The sequence below is a fragment of the Rattus norvegicus genome, chromosome 16 (genome assembly GCF_036323735.1).
Source record: "Rattus norvegicus strain BN/NHsdMcwi chromosome 16, GRCr8, whole genome shotgun sequence".
Classification (NCBI taxonomy): domain Eukaryota; kingdom Metazoa; phylum Chordata; class Mammalia; order Rodentia; family Muridae; genus Rattus; species Rattus norvegicus.
Genome location: NC_086034.1, coordinates 31,189,863 through 31,205,921, shown reverse-complemented (window position 1 = coordinate 31,205,921; position 16,059 = coordinate 31,189,863). Strand labels below are relative to the sequence as shown.

The 16,059-nt window shown below is 37.1% G+C and overlaps 1 protein-coding gene and 1 long non-coding RNA gene across 6 annotated transcripts in view; both read left to right on the top strand.

The window, feature by feature from the left end:
- Positions 1-16,059, top strand: part of Spock3 (SPARC/osteonectin, cwcv and kazal like domains proteoglycan 3) — a 432,583-nt gene that overhangs the window by 376,359 nt on the left and 40,165 nt on the right.
- On the top strand, positions 270-10,783 carry LOC134482369 (uncharacterized). The gene is made up of 2 exons (XR_010058377.1): positions 270-4,097; positions 7,583-10,783. It is a non-coding gene; the product is annotated as an uncharacterized LOC134482369 (long non-coding RNA).

Here is a 16,059-nt window from a genome sequence, read left to right as displayed (position 1 = left end):
CCCCTCATACACCTCTTGCTCTGTTTCAAATTCATAGCCTTCCTTTTTTTTTTTTTTCAATTTTTTTTTTATTTACTTGAGTATTTCTTATATACATTTCGGGTGTTATTCCCTTTCCCGGTTTCCGGGCAAACATCCCCCTCCCCCCTCCCCTTCCTTATGGGTGTTCCCCTCCCAACCCTCCCCCCATTGCCGCCCTCCCCCCATAGACTAGTTCACTGGGGGTTCAGTCTTAGCAGGACCCAGGGCTTCCCCTTCCACTGGTGCTCTTACTAGGATATTCATTGCTACCTATGGGGTCAGAGTCCAGGGTCAGTCCATGTATAGTCTTTAGGTAGTGGCTTAGTCCCTGGAAGCTCTGGTTGCTTGGCATTGTTGTACTTTTGGGGTCTCGAGCCCCTTCAAGCTCTTCCAGTTCTTTCTCTGATTCCTTCAATAGGGGACCTATTCTCAGTTCAGTGGTTTGCTGCTGGCATTCGCCTCTATATTTGCTGTATTCTGGCTGTGTCTCTCAGGAGCGATCTACATCCGGCTCCTGTCGGTCTGCACTTCTTTGCTTCATCCATCTTGTCTAATTGGGTGGCTGTATATGTATGGGCCACATGTGGGGCAGGCTCTGAATGGGTGTTCCTTCAGTCTCTGTTTTAATCTTTGCCTCTCCCTTCCCTGCCAAGGGTATTCTTTTTCCTCATTTAAAGAAGGAGTGAAGCATTCACATTTTGATCATCCGTCTTGAGTTTCGTTTGTTCTAGGGATCTAGGGTAATTCAAGCATTTGGGCTAATAGCCACTTATCAATGAGTGCATACCATGTATGTCTTTCTGTGATTGGGTTAGCTTCCTTTTATTACATGCCTCTGTGTATGTCTATATCCTTTTATTTCTAAACATAACCTGCTCAGTCTATATGTTACTCACACATATAGTTTCAAAGCTTATGATTTACTATTGGATAATTAATTGGTGTGCTCTTCTCTGAAAACTTCCTTCCACTCTCAACATGCCTTAGTTTCCTATAACTCTTTGTATATGATTGAGACCTTGTGGGCCTTCCACAATCAACATCAGTGTATCTACTGTTGTTCCTGTTCAGCTCAGGCATATGGAGTCATAAAACTACTTTATGGGTTTAGCGTCTGACATCACTAGGATACACAATCTTACAGCAAATTCCCTGAACCTTGATCTTACAAACTCATCACCGACCCTAGTTCAGCAATGCTCTCTGACTGTGGGACTCTGGGAAACTGTATAGCTAGCTGGTTAAAGGGGTTCCTAAGTGAAGATCCTTGAAGGTTCCACATGACCCCATTTCCCAGTTGCTATGATTTGTGGTTCTTCACTGTGAGTAGATATTGCCACAAGCTCCTCCTGCTGAGCTTTTACTACCACTGTCACTGACATGCCCTGAAACCATGACTGAAATGTATCTTTCCTCAACTGAGGTGTACTGTTTGATAGTATGGTCACAGAAACAGAAAACAAATTCATACTATGTCCATCTGAGAGGAAAGGAGGAAATCCTCGGAGAAAAGCAAAAGTGCTTCCCCTTTATCTTGGACTTGTAGATTCTGAAACATGGAGGAAGAAAATGCCTGCTGATTTTGTCTAATGGCCTGTGACACTGTGATAGCAGTCCAAGAAAGTGAGTATACTTATTACATAAAACTTTTAGCTCACACGGGCAGGTAAGTGAGGGCCCTAAACCCACAAAATGTGACAATAGAGGCTGATATTACCCTCTTTTCAAATGAGAACAATCTTTTGTCCCCCTTCATCCCACCGAAGACATTAGGAATGCCTCTTTCAGTCCTAGTGACTTCATCTTGCCTCTCTGGTTCCAGAGCACAGAATAGCTCTTAAAAGAGGTAATATTATTTGATAAAAGAAGATGTAATTACTCCACATGTATTCAAATAAAATAGACCCAATGTCACAAGGATCTTTCCATAAATAAAATTAATATTAACTTCAGGCATTGGATTTGAAAAGCATTATGGTTATTTTATTATAAAATACCATGAGTATATCTGAGTTTTAGTGTCATGTTCTCTTAGTAGAAAATAACATCTGATCACTGCAGTATATAGATTCACGTTATAATAGTCACTCATGCCATCCTCCAAACAGAAATAGATTGACTGGTATTATACAGGATTTTAAATATACCAACGAAGTTTGTCATCTTTAAGATGTTTGGATAAAATGTCATTTTGTCACTTGATTCTGCCCTTAGTTGCCCTTGCTTTTCAGAGATCTTTTATAACCTAAAATGCCACTGACTGTCAGAGTACAATGAATCATGTATCACTGCTGCCCACATGCCTGCTTAGAAACTCATCCATTCAATGGGCTCTCTCTAATGTCTGAACAAAACACCTTCAGTATAGAAACCTCTATCCTTAGTCTGTTCCTCGCATATTAAATTATTTATGAATCACAGAGTTTCAGGTACACTTGTGAACATCAATATTTTCTAATGGCTGTAGAATTTGTAAGTCATGTTTTCATAAACCTGTATAAATCACAGCGATTCTAAAGAGTCAAAATTGTACTTTCATAATTTATCGCTTAAAATATTAGCTTAATTGTGTGTGTGTCTGTGTGTGTGTGTGTGTGTGTGTGTGTGTGAGTGTGTGTGTGTACTGTGTGCCATGAGTCATGGAGTAAGTGGAGGGCAACTTACCTGATTTTCTACTCGTGTAGGCAAAACAGTATTAGTGTAGGTTATTATAGGACAATGTCTGGATAGGTTTTTAAAATGTACTTTTTAGGAAAGAGAGACTATTTCAGACAATGTGCTTTCAATAAGATGTACTTTTTCTCAGCAATTGGACACTGAGGGGTAGGTACATTTGTAAGCTCAAATGTGCTGGTTGAGTTCTGAACCTTCAGTGTTAGAAAGGTTTAGACAGGTTGTGTCCTTTACGTTGATTGGATCCTGAAAATATAGGCCTACTGAATTGGAGAGACATTCTTACAAATGAGATAAAAAGTTTCTCCTCAGACTGTCATACATATAAAGATACCCAAAAGGACATGCAGGAAATGCAGGTATAGAAATGGAGAAGAGTCTGAGGAAAAGAATGTCCAGCAACAGGCCCAAAGTGGGATCCAACTCAAGAGGAGGCCTCAAGACCTGACATCATTACTGAGGCAATGGGGCATCACAAAAGGGCACCTATTATGATTGCCCTCTAAAAGACCCAACAAGCAGCTGAAAAAGGCAGATGCAGATATGTGCCCCCAACCAATGAACAGAAGCTGCTGACCCCTCTGGTTGAATTAGGGAAAAGCTGGAGGAAACTAAGGAGGAGGGCAGCCCTGTAGGAGGACCAGCAGTCTCAATTAACCTGGACCCCTGAGATCTCTCAGACACTGGATCACCAACCAGGCAGCGTACATCAACTGCAATGAGGACCCCACACATAGATAGTAGAGGACTCCCAGGTCTGGGTTCAGTCAGAGAAGATGCAACTAACCCGCTAGAGACTGGAGGCCCCAGGAAGTTTAGAGGTCTGGTGGGGTGGGTAGGTTGGGGACATCCTTGTGGAGACATGGGGCACGGGGATGTGGAACTTCCGGGGTGTTGGTGGTGGACCGGGAGGCAAATAGAATCTGGACTGTAAAAATTTAAAAAAGAAATGATACAGGTGAAAGATAGCTCTCTGGAGAGAAAGCCCTGGCCATATTCCTAAGGTGTTGAATCTGCAAATTTCAAAGCAGTCCTATTTCCCTACTGTATGTGAACTAACACGGCTATTTATAACGCTCTTCCCCTTGCGCGTGTTTCTTAAAGCTCAGCTAGACTCAAACAGCTTATTGTGAGCAAGCTAAATATATAAGTGTTGTTTTCTGCATTTGTTGAAATTATATTTATTTTATGTACCCCCTAAACATCTTCCGATATACTGAGGTTTTATTTATCTCTTGCACCTATTTTCTAAAGAATGTATCAATTTATCAGGAAAACCCACCAATTACTATGCCTGTCAGATATTCAGCATTCTTCAATACTTTAAAATTCCTAAGAGCTCTCTGCTTTCACTCACCTGTGTGACACTGTGTTTCACTTCACTCTGGATCATCTTGCTCTAGGTAATACTTTGGAAAACTTGAAAGAACCTGGATTATAATTTGTTTATGAAACTATAATTTAAAATGATATTTGCTACATCAACATCGTTGTATTAAATCCTGAAAACACATATAATTAAGCTAACAAGTACCAAACATTGTTTTATATCACGCCTAGCTATGTAATTCAAGGGAACCCTTTGTGAATCACAGCTTCCATAGCTTTTAACAACAAAGATAATAATCCTTCCTCTAATCTTTTAGCTTGGTGTTAAGATCACATTAAATGTCATTAAAAGTCATTTCATACTTGAATGCAAGACATTTTAGCTACAAAAATAATTGTGTGTTGTTCAGCAGTTGGAAAATAGGAAGAAATATATTTGTTTGAATTGGAGGGGAAAAATATCTCCAGTAATTCACCAATAGCAGTAAAATACTTGTTGAACTGACTGGGTCCAGTGTGCTTTGAATTGGTTTATGCTCAATGAATTCCTGTTAGCTGGGAAAGTTGGAATGTGATACTAAATGCAACCATATAGTTAAAAATACATAAGCTGCATAATATTTTTGTATGTGCATGTGGACAGATTGACTCATAACTTACAGAAAGTAGGGGTGATGTCTTTCTATGTATCTAAAAAAATTTAAAAAGAGAGATGCCATGCATCTAATTGAGAAAGAACTAAGAACCTTCGTTAGTTCTTTCTTGTGTGACTCTTTGTACTGAGGCTAATTTCTCAATAGAATCTCTATGATCTGTTTTTAATTGGTATCAAACATTTGACTTGGAGACATATGACTTCTTTAAAGTCAGGATGATCCAATTAATCTGTATAGATTTGGTGCTGGCTTCTGAAAATGCATTTTGCTAACATCAGATCTATCCTGCAGTCATGCTGAGCTCATATCACTTCCATCAGCATTTATTGAAATGGAAGTTTACAAATGAGGCAATGCTTGCCCTTTTTTCAGAAATGGCATTCTCAATTTTCCAGATTTCCTTTGAGATGTCTATGGTGGTTTGCTGGAGAGATTTAGAACTCCAGTTCTGAAATCTGACTGATTCATACCCTGGCAACCCCACTTGTCTCTCTGACCCTAGCCAAATTTTAAAATGTCTGACATTTTAAACTGAAAGCAAAAGTGAAAATTTTCAATTGATATAGTTAAAGTACTCAACACAGTAATTACTCCCTTGTCAGGGCTTATCAGTAATAACAATTATTACTATAAGATATTTAATTTCCCATTCTATTGCAACAACAAGCATAAAATCTTGAAAGTTGAGATATGTGCAATAAGTGTTCATAAGGTCTCAGATCAGAGAAAAATTGTTGGCATACTTCTTTTCTTAAATATGCCATTTAATTTAAAATGAATGTACTTTAAAATTATTCCATTAGGGGTGCATTGTAAGCACTCTACCAGTTAATTAAGACTTGGTAACATAATAAAATACTGAAAGTCAATATATTCCACATACTTCCCCCCTCTATTTATTCCCCCTAGCAATTTATTTGGTAAAATGTTCTCCTATACTTGCTGCTGTTTCCAAGTCAAATTATATAAAAAAATTCTTCAAACTTGTATTACAATGTTATGATAGGCAATCCATTAATGTGCTTGGCTTCTAAAGGTATAAAATGTGAACAAACTGTCCTGTATTTTTGCAGGCAGCTATGCATTCTGTGACAGAGATGATGACAAGTTTCCTAGATATTGTTCACAATTACAAAAGATATATTACCTTATCATCTTGTACATATGGACTGCACTAAATGAGCTCTTTAGTTCCTTAGCTTTTTAAGTTAAAAAAGCTATAATTTTGATGATAATGAACTTCTTTATATAATAAGTAATGGTTACATTACTTTATGTGTTGAATGTCATCATTCCAATGCTTGATGCAACATTATTAAAAACAAACCTGCTATTAAAAGCAGCTAGGTGAATAATATTGTACATAGAAATATGTGATCTTTCTTATATTTGCACAGAGTGACAGAATGCATTTTAAAGGAAAGTTGTTCAACTGAGAGTTACATAGAATTTTGTTTTAAAAGTTATTTCAAATTATATAATATTTTCTGTCATTAATACAGATATATAACATAGGCAAAGTAAAAAAAAAAAGATGCATTAAAGAAATAGATCTCCATTGTGCCAGTTGTTTCTTATTCTAACTGAAAACAGACCTATGAACTTCATATACATCACTTAAATGAAGAATAACAGGAATGCACACATAGATGATTTCCTTCCTTCTGTACTTTTAAACTGTCTTCTGCAGTTTTGTTTGTTAGAAAGCAGAAGACCAGAGAAAGATGCAGCTGAGGCAGATCAGGGCACTGAGTGGATATTTATATAAGAACAAGTGGTACACTGTATCATCACTTAGGTCCAGCAGCTGAGATTCTTGAAAAAAATAGAATTTACACTCTCTTACCTGAATGGTGAGATGGCTATGACTTTTGCTCAAGGCTTGGATCCTATTAAGCTCACTCTCAGCAACTAACAGGTAGCACAACCATGAGAATTGCCCTTTTCAGCACTCTGTCAATTCCCTAACACATTTTTCTCATGTCTCTTAGTTTTCCTCATTCTAAGATTTTCTCTGGTTTACCATGTTTTTCATAAATGTCCCCATAAAAGATTATAAAGGAAGTTGTATTTGTGCATCTTAAATATGTAAAAACTTTCTTCATATTATTCTCCCCATTGATTTTTCTGGTTAAATGATTCTCAGAAAAATGAAACAATTTTCCACATGCCCAAACAAGTATTAGTGAAAAAATTCTGAATGCATTTGCTTCCTTTTATTTAGTGGCTGGATAGTTTTGGTTTCCCTTTCTCTTAGAAGGATGTAGAATCTTTATTAGGAGTAGTTGTTCTGCTATATCACCATAATTTTGTAATTTGTGTTAATAACTATACTCAGAAATGTAAGGGATGGTAAGTCTAGGACATTTTTTAAGTCCTAGATAACTTTTTGCATTCTATTACTATAAATTAGACACAGTAGTGCTTAATATATGAAGTATCAGGGAATATATGCTTTTTATTAAATTCATTACAACATAATATATTATTATTGGGTAGTTTTTAGAAAATATGGCCAAATCAAGATAAATTTACTGGTATTTGCAAAGGTTGTATTTAGTTTTGTTTTGGGAAGCTTTGGCTGGTATTTTTGTTTTGTCTTTCACTTATTAGTCCATTGTTTTCCAATTTTATATATTTATGGGTTTTCTGTGCAGGTATTTGTATCTGTGTGTATATTGTTTCTGCTGTTTGTTTTACTTGCCTCTGTTTGTTCTATCGGTGTTTTATTCTATTCTGGTTTATTTATTTCTTTTTAATAAGTTGGTCATTTGGCTTAGAAGAGAAAGAAAGAAGGCAAGGAGTTTGTAGGAAAGGAGATGAGAAGGATCAGGGAGGATATGATGATATTAAAACCCTGATTATAACATATTTTAGAAAACATCTCTTTTTAATTTAAAAAGAAGTAGAAGAGGGGAAGAAGAAGAGGAAGAGGAAGAGGAAGAGGAAGAAGAAGAAGAAGAAGAAGAAGAAGAAGAAGAAGAAGAACAAGAAGAACAAGAAGAAGAAGAAGAAGAAGAAGAAGAAGAAGAAGAAGAAGAAGAAGAACAAGAACAAGAACAAGAACAAGAACAAGAACAAGAACAAGAACAAGAACAAGAACAAGAACAAGAACAAGAAGAACAAGAAGAACAAGAAGAACAAGAACAAGAACAAGAACAAGAACAAGAAGAACAAGAACAAGAAGAGCAAGATGTGGTCTTCTTTGGGGATGAAAATTGTGCCTTCTACAACAGGAGGAAAATATAGTAGCAGCCTCTAAAACTATCAGTAAAAGTATTGTATTTTCAAAATATGGCAACATGACTCTTGAATTGAATAACATGTTTTAACATTAAACATGGATTTATGTTATTTCTGACTAGTGGGTTGGTTATTTTTAAACAATCATTGTTGCTAGGTAGTATGGAAAGCAAAAGTGAATTAAATGTGCATTCAAAATGCTAAATGTTGATAATACTTCCCTTTTTAAAATCTTTCAGCAAGTATTATACTGATGCAGTATATCTAAGACTCCTTAATATTTACCTTTTCATAAGGCAAACATCAACATTTTAAAGATACTTCAGTTTTTCTGTCATATAATGTAGCTATAATTGTTCTGTATTTTATTCTTGTATTAATCATTAAAAGGTAATTAATATTGATTTATTATTAGTTTATTACTTAAAGTTTTTTCTGTGCCTATTTATTTTTTATCTTTATTAACTTGAGTATTTATTTACATTTCGATTGTTATTCCCTTTCCCGGTTTCAGGGCCAATACCACCCTAACCCCTCTCCCTCCCCTTCTCTATGGGTGTTCCCATCCCCATCCTTCCCCCATTACCGCCTTCCCCCCAACAATCACTTTCACTGGGGGTTCAGTCTTAGCAGGACCAAGGGCTTCCCCTTCCACTGGTGCTCTTACTAGGCTATTCATTGCTACATGGGTCAGTCCATGTATAGTCTTTGGGTAGTGGCTTAGTCCCAGGAAACTCTGGTTGGTTGGCATTGTTGTTCATATGGGGTCTTGAGCCCCTTCAAGGTCTTTCTTTCCTTTCTCTGATTCCTTAAATGGGGGTCCCGTTCTCAGTTCAGTGGTTTGCTGCTGGCATTCGCCTATGTATTTGCTGTATTCTGGCTGTGTCTCTCAGGAGAGATCTACATCCGGTTCCTGTCTCCCTGCACTTCTTTGCTTCATCCATCTTATCTAATTGGGTGGCTGTATATGTATGGGCCACAGGTGTGGTAGGCTCTGAATGGGTGTTCCTTCTGCCTCTGTTTTAAACTTTGCCTCCCTATTCCCTGCCAAGGGTATTCTTGTTCCCCTTTTAAATGAGTGAAGCATTCACATTTTGGTCATCCCTCTTGAGTTTCATGTGTTCTGTGCATCTAGGGTAATTCAAGCATTTGGGCTAATAGCCACTTATCAATGAGTGCATATCATGTGTGTTTTTCTGTGATCGGGTTACCTCACACAGGATGATATTTTCCAGTTCCATCCATTTGCCTATAAATTTCATAAAGTCATTGTTTTTGATAGCTGAGTAATATTCCATTGTGTAGATGTACCACATTTTCAGTATCCATTCCTCTGTTGAAGGGCATCTGGGCTCTTTCCAGATTCTGGCTATTATAAATAAGGCTGCTATGAACATAATGGAGCATGTGTCTTTTTTATATGATGGAGCATCTTTTCGATATATGCCCAAGAGAGGTATAGCAGGGTCCTCAGGTAGTTCAATGTCCAATTTTCTGAGGAACCTCTAGACTGATTTCCAGAATGGTTGTATCAGTCTGCAATCCCACCAACAATGGAGGAGTGTTCCTCTTTCTACACATCCCCGCCAGCATTTGCTATCACCTGAGTTTTTGATCTTAGCCATTCTCACTGGTGTGAGGTGAAATCTCATGGTTGTTTTGATTTGCATTTCCCTTATGACTAAAGATGTTGAACATTTCTTTAGGTGTTTCTCAGCCATTCGGCATTCCTCAGCTGTGAATTCCTTGTTTAGCTCTGAATCCCATTTTTAATAGGGTTATTTGTCTCCCTGCAGTCTAACTTCTTGAGTTCTTTGTATATTTTGGATATAAGCCCTCTATCTGTTGTAAGATTGGTAAAGATCTTTTCCCAATCTGTTGGTTGCCATTTTGTCCTAACCATAGTGTCCTTTGCCTTACAGTTTTATGAGATCCCATTGGTTGATTCTTGATCTTAGAGCATAAGCCATTGGTGTTTTGTTCAGGAAATTTTCTCCAGTGCCCATGTGTTCGAGATGCTTCCCCACTTTTTCCTCTATTAGTTTGATGTTTTTCTGGTTTGATGTAGAGGTCCTTGATTCACTTGGACTTAAGCTTTGTACAGGTGATAAGCATGGATCGATCTGCATTCCTCTACATGTTGACCTCCACTTGAACCAGCACCATTTGCTGTAAATACTATCTTTTTCCTATTGGACGGTTTTGGCTCCTTTGTCAAAAACCAAGTGACCATAGGTGTGTGGGTTCATTTCTGGGTCTTCAATTCCATTCCACTGGTCTATCTGTCTGTATCTGTACCAATAAATGCAGTTTTTATCAATATTTCTCTGTAATACTGTTTGAGTTCAGGGATAGTGATTCCCCCAGAAGTCCTTTTACTGTTGAGGATAGTTTTAGCTATCCTGATTTTTTTGTTATTCCAGATGAATTTGCAAATTGTTCTGTCTAACTCTTTGAAGAATTGGATTGGTATTTTGATGGGGATTGCATTGAATCTGTAGATTGCTTTTGGTAAAATGGCCATTTTTACTATATTAATCCTGCCAATCCATGAGCATGGGAGATTTTTATTTTTGCCCCGATTGCCCAAACACCCCTAGATCCTTTCAACCTTCACACCAACCCAAATTTACATCATTTCTCGTTGTCTGTATCTTTCATTAGAAAACATACAGGCATCTAATAATAACTAGACAAAATACAATAATAAAATAAAAACAATTTAAACTGAGTAGGATAAAACAAGCAAAGGAAAGAGAAATGAAGGAGCCCAAGAAAAATCATAAGTACATATACATGAGGACACACACACACACACACACACACACACACACACACACACACATTCACAAACACAGAAATGCCTTAAAACCATACAATCAGAAACCATAATGCATAAGAAAAATTACAGAGCTTCTTTAAGGCAATGGACACTATCAATAGGTCAAAATGGCAACCAACAGATTGGAAAAATCTTTATCAATCCTACATCCAATGGAGGGCTAATATCCAACATATACAGAGAACTCAAGAAGTTAGATTCCAGGGGTTGGGGATTTAGCTCAGTGGTAGAGTGCTTATCTAGCAAGCGCAAGGCCCTTGGTTCGGTCCCCAGCTCCGGAAAAAGGGGAAAAAAAAAGAAGTTAGACTCCAGAGAATCAAATAACGCTTTTAAAACTTTATTTAGCTCTGGGCTACAGAGCTAAATAAAGAATTCTCAACTGAGGAATATCCAATGGCCTACAAGCACCTAAAGAAATGTTCAACATCCTTAGTCATCAGGTAAATGCCAACCGCAACAAGCCTGAAATCCACCTTACACCAGTCAGAATGGCTAAGAACAAAAACTCAGGTGACAACAGTTGCTGGTAAGGCTATGGAGAAAGAGGAACATTTCTCCTTTGTTGGTGGGATTGAAAGCTGGTACAACCAGTCTGGTAATCAGTCTGGAGGTTCCTCAGAAAATTGGATATAGTATTAACTGAAGACTCAGCTACAGAACTCCTGGGAATAAACCCAAAAGATTCTTCATAACTAGAACATATGCTCCACTATGTTCATAGAAGCCATATTTATAATAGACAGAAGCTAAAAACAACCCAGTTGCCCTTCAACAGAGGAATGGATACAGAAGGTGTGGTATATTTACACAATGAAATACCACTCAGCTATTAAAAACAATGAATTCATGAATTTTTAGGCAAATAGATGGAACTAGAAAATAACATCCTGAGTGAGGTAATCCAATCACAAAAGCACACACGTGGTATGCACTCTCTGATAAGAGGATATTAGCTCAAAAACTCTGCTTATCCAAGATACAGTTCACAAACCTAATGAAGCTCAAGATGAAGGAAGACCAAAGTGTGAATGCTTCAGACCTTCTTAGAAGGGGGACCAAAATACTCACAGGACGATATCTGGATATAACATGTGAAGCAGAGACCAAAGGAAAGGTCATCCAGAGACCGCCCCATCTGGGGGATCCATCCCATATACAAACACCAAACCCAGAACTATTGTGGATGCCAAGAAGTGCATGCTTACAAGAGCCTGATATAGCTGTCTCCTGAGAGGCTTTGCCAGAGCCTGACAAATACAGAGGCGAATGCTCACAGCTAACGATTGAAGTGAGAGCGGGGTCTGTGTTGGAGGAGTTAGAGAAAGGGTGGAAGGAGCCGAAGGGACTTGCAACCCTATAAGAACAACAATACCAACCAACCAGAGCTCCCAGGGACTAAACCACTATCCAAAGAGTATACATGGGCAGACCGATGGTTCCAGCTGCATATGTAGCAGAGGATGGCCTTGTTGGGCACCAAAGAGAGGAAAAGCCCTTGGTCCTGCTAAGGCTGGACCCCACAGTGTAGGGGAATATCAGGGCAGGGAGGCAGGAAGGGGTGCCTGGTTGGGTGGGAGAAAGGGGAGAGATATTTGAAATGGAAATTTAAAAAAAATACCCAGTTTAAAAATAACACAAACTAAATTTTCATTTATTAGTTTGCCAGTGGTTATCAGTTATAAATAGCTTCTGAATTGTGGATGTTGGCTTGTATCCAATTCCACTTTCAGTACAGAAGATCATCGGTATAGGACCAGACCCATGTAGACCCTGTGCATGCTGCCAGTATCTGTGGGTTTCTATGTGTACCAGTCCTGCTGTATTTAAAATTCCTTGCTTTTTAAATGCCTTCTAACCCCTCTGATTATATAAATCTTTCTGCCTTCTCTTCCACAGTTGTCAGAACCTTGGAGTCTGAAATCCCATTTAGGACACCGTCTTCCAATATCTCTCACTCCCTGCCCATTGTCTGACTGTAGAACACTGTACTTATTCTCATCTACTGTATGATAAAGCTTCTTTGGTGGTGGTGGAATAATACATTAATCTATGGGTGCAACAGAATGCCCATAAGAATCATTTTATCACATTGGTCTTTTTATTTGGATTTCCTCTAGGTCTCAGTGATATCTAGTCGGGTTCGTGTCTTGACTCTCTGAGGAGTATTGAGATGGGTTCAGTCTCATGGAGTGGGGTTTCAATCACATCAGTTATTGGTTTGCTATTCCCACAAGCTTTGTGGTACGATTGCTATAATACATCGTAAAAGCATTGTAAATCACAGGGTTTGGATTTACTTTTCTCCTTTGGTAGTGTTCATAGAGCCTTGCATTACTTTCAATACTAGTCAGTTGAGTGAAAGCTCTGTGTAGGCATCAGTTTGACTTCTCCCTGTTCAATAGTTTGTGTAGGTGCTGTCTTCAAAATGAGAGCCTTACCGTCAGTTTGGGGAGAGAGATCAATAGCCTCAGAAGTACCCTGAGTTATTTGTTGATTTCAGACCCCTTTGGGCAACAACCTGGTTAAATGTAAAAACCCATTCCAGGAACTGGAATCTACATTTCATGACAAGGAGTTATACACCATAAGCTTAATTTTCCTCAATATTTGGAGATGACATTTAGATCACCTTCCTATATGTATCTATTTTTGGCAGATTCTGATATCTTAAGTTTCAATGTAATCAAATTGACCTTGGTTTTTGTTGTCCCTCCCAATATTTAAGTATTTTTTATTCCCCTCCTTGGACGATACTTCCGTTGCAATCCCTACCCCTCAATAACCCATAACTCTATACTCTATTTTCGCTACCTAGAGAAATCCATCCCTTCCCCTAATCCCTTACTATATAATTAGCCTCTATAGATAAATGGATTCTAGCCTTCTTATGGAAGACTTGAAAGTTAACATCCACATATAAGTGAATATATATTTATATATGTATATATATATATATATATATATAGTTTGTATTCTGTGGTTGTGGTGTGGTTTAAAATATTCAGGATGATTTTCTCCTAGCTATTTCAAGTAAACATTGACTTTCAATTTGTAAATACATGTTCTTGATCAACTCATCTATTGACTGATATCTAGACTGTCTAATTTATGAATACTATAGATAGAGCAGCAATGAATGTGATTGAGCAAGTGATATAGCAGCATTAAGTTCCCCTTTGGTATATGCCAACCTTAGTATATTTGGCTCTTGAGGTTGATGAATTCCCATTTTCCTGAGAAACTGCCACACTGATTTCCAATGTGGCTGTACAACTTTGCACTCCCAACAGCAAGTGATAAGCGTTCTCCTTATTTCACATCCTTGTCATCACTTGTCATATTAGCCATTGGGCCATATAACATAAGCATTCTTACAGTTGTAGGATAAAATATCAAAGTGGCTTGTATTTTCCTGTTGGATAAGGATATTGAACATACTAGTAAATGCATCATATTCTTCTTTTGAGAATTTTTTGTTTAAATTTTTCTCTATGTTTAATTGGGTTGTTTTAAATCTTTATATTTAGAAATTAGCTATCTATTTGATATGTAGTTGACAGAAAATCTTTACCAATTCTGTAGGCTGCTGCTTTGTCAATGGTGTAATTTTCATAGAAAGATTTTATTTTCATAGGGTCCCATTTATTAATTATTTTTCTTAGTATCTATGCTAATGGTTTTCTGTTCATAAAGTTCTTTTAAGTGTCAATAAGTTTAAGACTATTCTTCACTTTCTCTTTTATCATATTTAATGTATCTGCCCTTATGTGCTTGATCCATTGGGAATTGATATTTTTGCATGACTGAGCAGGGTCTATTTGGTTTCTTCTACAGACAGTCATTCAGCTGATGAGCACTATTTATGGAAAATGCAGTCTTTTTTACAATATGGATTTCTGACTTATTTATAAAAAACTTAGATTTCTCTGTGTGTGCATGTGTGTGTGTGTGTGTGCATGTGTGTGTGTGTGCATGTGTGTGTGTGTGAATTTACTAATGTATCTGAATATTGTCCTTTTAAGATATCTGAATAATTCTGATGTCATTTTGATAAGGATTGCATTGAATCTGTATTTCGGTTTTGGTCATTGCTTTGGGCCATTTTTAATATTTTAATCATACAAAGCCATGAGCATGGAAAAAGTATCTTCTGATATGTTCATCATTTTTTTTTTAGTTTTCTTGTTTGTCTTTAACTTTTTATTATTCAAGTCTTTTACTTACTTTGTTAGAGCCATCCCAAGATTTCTAGTGATTTTTGTTGTTGTAGTGAAAGAGGTTGTTTCCCTAATTTCTGGATAAGACCTCCTGTCGTTTGTAAGTAGGAAGGCTACTGATTTGTGTGTGTTAACATTATAACAGGATCTTTGCTGAGAATTTATCAGCTGTAGGAGTTTCCTCATTGTTAGGCTCGCCTATGTTTACAATCACAGCATCTGCAAAGAAAAATATTTTCATTTTTTTTTTTGGTTCGGGATTTAGCTCAGTGGTAGAGTGCTTGCCTAGGAAGCGCAAGGCCCTGGGTTCGGTCCCCAGCTCCGAAAAAAAGAACCAACAAAATTTTTTTTTCATTTTTTCTGTTCTTATTTGTATGACTTTGATCTTCTTCAGTTGTCTTATTGCTCTAGATAACACTATATTGAGTAGGAATGGAGAGAAAGGAAAACCTTGTCTTATTCTTGTATTTAGTGAAATCATTTGAGGTTATCTCCATTTAAGTTGATGTTGGCTTTTGGCTATAAATTATCCCCAATTAATTTGATATATGTACATTGTGCTCTTAGTATCTCCTGGAATTTTATCATGAAGGGTTTAGATTTTGTCAGAGACATTTCTGTATCGATTGAGATGATCATTTGGTTTTTGTCTTTTAGTCTGTTTTTGTGGTAGATTACAATTATTGTACCATCTAACTTATTCAAAACACCAAACTTGAATGTTCAAGCCTTCCTTTCATCAGATTGCCTTCTATCTTTCCAAAGTCATCAGATAAATGTAAGACTAAATCTATACGGTGTTAAAACTAATAATTTTCCACAATATGCTATTTCTGTGATAAGTGGAAGTTCTAGTCAAATTAATCATTTTAAAATATTAATATTTACTCACATTGTGTCATTTGAATCACATGGTTTATTTTAGGATGAAAAAAAAACCTGAATCACAATTAACAAGTACACTGATTTTATTTTCATTTAGGATTTTATTTATTTGACCTAAGGAAACATTTGAAGACCAAAGCTGGTATTGATAGATTAATGAGATTGTAGCTTTACAGAGAGAAAAAAATAGAGG